Genomic DNA, 6,000 nt, shown 5'->3' with positions numbered 1-6,000 from the left:
GAGCTTGTGATTGGTTTCCTGTTATATCCAACTGTATTTCTTGTACATGACAAAACTCAGTTAATGAATGAGTTCGCTCATTCATTTAATCAGTCATTCACATATTCAGGAGACAAGTGCCTTTCTGTGTCGGGTATGGTGCCAGACCCTGAAAAGATAGTCTTTACCCTCCACTGTGGCAGGAGGCAGCTATCAGAGACTTTGCTGCCTAAAATGGGGAAAAACGACTGAAGAATTTAAGCCAATATTATAAGATGAATTCTAATGCAAAGCTTAATAAAGTAATACCACCAGCACATTAAATGGCTGAAGTTCTTATTTCATAATTCCCCCAACTAATTTTTTTCTGGTAGATGAATTCATATGTAATTAATATTGTTGTAAATTCCATATCTTACTAGTGTCTTACACTAATGTAGGTTTTACTAACCTTTCCTGAATTCATATAAGTACAGATTATTTTTACTGAAGCATCAGTCGTAAGATGATGATAAGTACTTTTGCTCATGGTTTTAGTTATTATCAATATCTCAAAGACAAAACATTTTATGAGCAAAGACTATACTTCTAACCTGTGCTGATCATATTAAGATTCTGGCACAGGTCACCAGCAGTAAATGTGCTACAGAAATTATGGCAAGAAAACTCACTGCAACTGTAAAACAAACCTCAAATGCACATTTGTCTGATCACATTTAGTGTCATTTTCACACATAAAGACAAGCACGCTTTCATTTCCTCAAGCATGGGTATAATTAAGGTTTGTTTTGTATCTTCGTAGAACAGTGACATGATAGCATCTAGGAGAATACCAAATACCAAACACAGGCTCGGTAAATGTTTTCTGATGATGTAATGCTTCCTATTTATTGTTTTAAATAGCAAGCCATTTTATCATTCAGATTGGTACATTCTATGGTAATTGATGAATAATGAATTCAAAAGTCCTCAATTTAGAAATTCAAAAAAATTCCTTGAAAGCAGTTTTGTCACCTTGCCTCCTAATTTTCAGAATGTTATTTAATCTACCAGTGACTAAGCCGTAGGAAAAATCTTTGTGTGTTATTATGTAAAGGAAAATGTGGGTGGAGGGAATGAGGTCTGGTTTGTATCCATCCCATGATTTGGACAGTCAGAGGAAAAAGGAAATCTCTGCTCTCCCCAGGTAGGATTATGAGGTTGCTTAGAATTCCACTTTTGGGGAAGTCCACTATCAAGGTGATGTACATTCTCAAGTAGCAAATTGACTCAGCATGTTCCTAAGCCACAGACCTCTTAGGTTGACGTGTGCTAAATTCACGTCATTTGCCTATTTGCTCTCACTAGGTGACAGGGAAACCGTGTGTTTTCCCCACCTCATGCACACACAGAACGGAAGTGTACTGAGTTCTCCTGTTGGTCTTGTTCTTATTCACGTTTCTAACAATCAAGACATTCTGTCCCTGATCACAGCTATTAATTTTATTAATTCTCTTCACCTTTCCTCTGTGGTAATCCAAAGAACTTATAGTAAACAATTATAGATGATCTTCCTTTACCTAATGCATTTCCTATTTCTTGAATAGTCAAGAAAATTGTCTTACACATTATAAATGTTTAAAAATCAAGTAGAATTGTCAAAGTTCTAACTGCAGTATTCCCCAAAGCGTACACTTTTATTTAGCAAATAAATTTTATATCAGAAGGTGACAGCCACCACTATGACATTTTAAAGATATGAGCCACAAGATAGTTTTTTTGATCCCTGAAAAATCAGGGAACTAACATTTAATGGGTCTCTGCTATGTGCAAGGAGCAGTTTTGATGGACTTCAATAAGTTATATCCTCTTAAAGCAAAGCAAAATATCTTCTCGTCATCTCTTTCACTAATAGATGATTTTTACTGTGAATAATGAAGTTAGAGAGGGCTGAGTTGATAGAAAATAAACAGAAATGTAAGACTTGGGCTTCTTTTCCCCAACAAGTTATGCATAATTTCATATTATGGCTGCTAACTTATTGCCACCCTCATCATGCGTGTGTGTGCGTGCTCAGTTGTGTCCAGCTCTTTGCGATCCCATGGACTGTAGCCTGCCAGATTCCTCTGTCCATGGAATTTTCCAGGCAAGAATACTGGAGTGGTCTGCCATTTTCTCCTCCAGGGGAATCTTCCTGACCCAGTGATCGAACCCGTGTCTCTTGCATTGGCAGGTGGATTCTTTACCACTGCACCACCTGGGAAGCCCACCCTTATCATAGTTCCTGTATCAAATCATTTATTTTCAGCACTAACTGGCATCATTCTAGGCCACCTTATTACCTAATCAACAGCAATCTTGACGTTTAGTCATTACATCACCTCTTATAAGTGCCCCTTTGGACTGGTTTCTTAAACTCTCTGGGCCTCAATTTTCTTTTCTGTAAAATGGATGACAATAGCAGTTGCCTCACAAATGTGAGGACCAGGTGGCTTATTGCAGTTCATTAACTCTAAGTTGCCATCAGTTATAAAAAGCAGCCTGGCTCCCAAGACATTAATACACAAATGTGTTGTCCAAGAAATGATATAATACAGTAATAACTAAAAGAACTAAATAACTAAAGAACGAAAATCAGAATAACACCTGGCACATAGTATATGTCCAATACCTGTTAACTGTAAACATCTATAAGCAACCAGTGAACCACAGTGCGGAAGTGGGCTTTCCAGGCTTCTGTGAACCAGGGCACGGCTTCTTTAGTCAAGGCAGAATACCTGGGCACAGGTAGGCGACACCACCACCACCCTGGGCTCTGCAAACAGGGAACTCCATCAGTCACTTTAAAACTTTTTTTCCTAGTGGGTAAGCCTTTTCTTTTCCAAAGTAAATTTTATACAGGATCCAATGTATACAATAAACAAGATTTTTTTTCTGATTGAAGCTGGGTTGAAGAGGCACAAAACTATGCCCACCCTCCGTCCCCTTCATCGGCAGGGCAGCTTCCGTAAGGAGCCATTTCAGGGCAGCAATATCACTTGCCTGTCCTATTCGAGATAACGAGTCCCTGAAATTCCTATGAGGGCTAGTTAATTAATCACTCCAAACTCCATCAAATTTCACCTTATTTAAATGTCACCTAATTTGTGGAATTTCATCAAATGCCACCTTAGTGGCATTACTTAGTGCCCAACACGTGCACTGCACAGAACATATGTTCAACATACTTTCTTATCTTCCTCTACTTGGGTCTTCAAATTCCTTCCAATCTATCACATGTGACTGAGATCATCCTTCCATCTCAACCAAGTCACCACATGACCCTCCCCAGATGTGGTTTATTGTTCTCAGAGGACCCAGCATGAAGGATGTCATGCTTTTGTTCCACCTAAAGTTTTCTGCTTTTAATTCTAAAGTTTTTTTCTTGAATCTCTCTTTGAGATCTGTCTCGGGAAACCTCCAGCCAATAATAAGTAAAATTTAATTAACTATGATTGTGTGTCAGTTATGAGTTTATCAGAAATATAGATGGTGTGAGGTTCTGAACAAGAAATAAACTGGGATGCAAGAAAACAAAGACAGGGAAAGAGTAGAAAAGAGGAGAAATCTGGAGTGAATGAGCAACAAAAGACAAAGGGGGAAGAGAGAGATCCAGAGAGAAAACCAAGAGACCAAAGGAACTAGAAGTGGGTGCTCAGAATTTTTGAGGTACTGTGGTTCATTTGGGTTGTGGGCGGTTGGGGTCATTGTTCTCCACGATTACTGCTGACCTTCAAACACCTTAATCCTTACATTTCTAAGGTCTCCATTCTAAATGCTGATCTGCTTCATTACTAGAGAAATGCGGATCAAAACTACAAGGTGTGACCTCACACCAGTCAGAAGGGCCATCATCAAAGAATCTACAAACAATAAATGCTGAAGAGGGTGTGGAGAAAAGGTAACTTTCCTACACTGTGGTGAGAATGCAAATTGGCACAACTATTATGGAGAACAGTGTGGAAGTTCCTTAAAAAATTAAAATTAGAACTACCATAAGATCCTGCAAACCCACTCCTGGGCATATATTTGGGGAAAACCATAACTCAAAAAGATACATGCACCCCAGTGTTCATTGCAGCACTATTCACAGTAGGCAGGTCATGGAAGCAACCTAAATGTCTACTGATAGAAGAAGGGGTAAAGAAGATGTGGTACATACGTACAATGGACTATTTATCCAGCCATTAAAATAATGAAGTAATGTCATTTGCAGTGACATGGATGTTAGAGATTGTTATACTGAGTGAAATAAGTCAGACAGAGAAATATAAATATCATATGATATTGCTTATAAGTGGAATCTAAAAAAATGGTACAAATGAACTTATTTATAAAATAGTCACAGATGTAAAAAACAAAATGATGGTTTTGGGGGGTAAGGAGGAAGGGATAAATTGGGAGATTGGGATTGACACATGTCCACTACTATATATAAAATATGAATCAGCTGGCAACTTAAGTCGGTGAAGAATCTGCCTGCAATGCAGGAGACTTGGGTTTGATTCCTGGGTCCAGAAGATCCCCTGGAGAAGGAAATGGCAACCCACTCCAGTATTCTTGCCTGGAAAAATCCCACGGACAGAGGAGCCTTGCAGGCTACAAGGTCGCAAGAGTCGGACACAATTTAGCAACTAAACTATCACATATAAAATAGATAACTAATTAGGACCTACTATATAGCACAGGATGGCACCCCACTCTTGCCTGGAGAATCCTGTGGACAGAGGAGCCTGCTGGGCTGCAGTCCATGGGATCGCTAAGAGTCGGACACGACTGAGCGACTTCACTTTCACTTTTCACTTTCCTGCGTTGGAGAAGGAGATGGCAGCCCAATCCAGTGTTCTTGCCTGGAGAATCCCAGGGACAGCGGAGCCTGGTGGGTTTCCGTCTATGGGGTCGCACAGAGTCACACATGACTGAAGCGACTTAGCAGCAGCAGCAGCAGCATATAGCACAGGAAACCCTATTCAATATTCTGGAATGACTTATATGGGGAAACAATCTAAAGAAAGAACGCATATATGCATATGCATAACTGATTCATTTTGTTGTACAGCAGAAACACAATATTGTAAATCAACTATACAATAAAATTTTTAAAAATGTTGACCTGAATACTAACTCATCAAAAATTATTCTCTGAACACAGTAGCAAGGATCAGAGCAGTAGCAGTAGTTCTTTTTTTTTAAATTTTTTAATTATTTATTTTAATTAGAGGATAATTACTTTAAATAGTGTGATGGTTTTTGCCATACATTAGTATGAATTTGCCACAGGCATACATGTGTCCCCTCTATCTTGAACCCCCCTCCCTCCTCACCCTATGAACACCAAGGCTAGAGTGAGAATCCCTCATCCCTGTCATACCATTAAAGCTTCCAATTGATATATACACAGATAGCAGAAGTAACAACTTTTGATAAATACACTGACATGACATGTGATGACTTAACTATGGATATCCAACAATACTGAGCCATCCATCTCTTACTTTCATGAAGATTTAATTTTATTTGGCTTTCTTTGTAAGCACATTTCTTTTGTCTTCCTCTGTACTAACTGCCCCCTCGGTGTCTATTTTCAAGATCTGGGAGTTAACTGGAATGGAAGATGAGTGTTCTGATTTCTGATTACCATGAGAAGGCTTGAAAAACATGGTAAATGAACAATAATTGATGAAATACATGTAAATAAGTTCAATCCAAAAAATGTACAAAAGTCCTAAATACATTTCTCCGAAGAAGACACACAGATGGCCAAAAAACACATGAAAGGATGCTCAACATCACTAGTTATTAGAGAAATGCAAATCAAAACTACAATGAGGTGTCACCTCACATCAGTCAGAATGCTGCTAATGCTGCTGCTAAGTCGCTTCAGTTGTGTCCGACTCTGTGTGACCGCATAGACGGCAGCCCACCAGGCTCCTCTGTCCTTGGGATTCTCCAGGCAAGAATACTGGAGTGGGTTGCCATTTCCTTCTCCTCCAGTCAGAATGG

This window comes from Dama dama, chromosome 5 (genome assembly GCF_033118175.1).
Source record: "Dama dama isolate Ldn47 chromosome 5, ASM3311817v1, whole genome shotgun sequence".
Lineage (NCBI taxonomy): Eukaryota > Metazoa > Chordata > Mammalia > Artiodactyla > Cervidae > Dama > Dama dama.
This window is presented reverse-complemented; position numbering follows the sequence as displayed.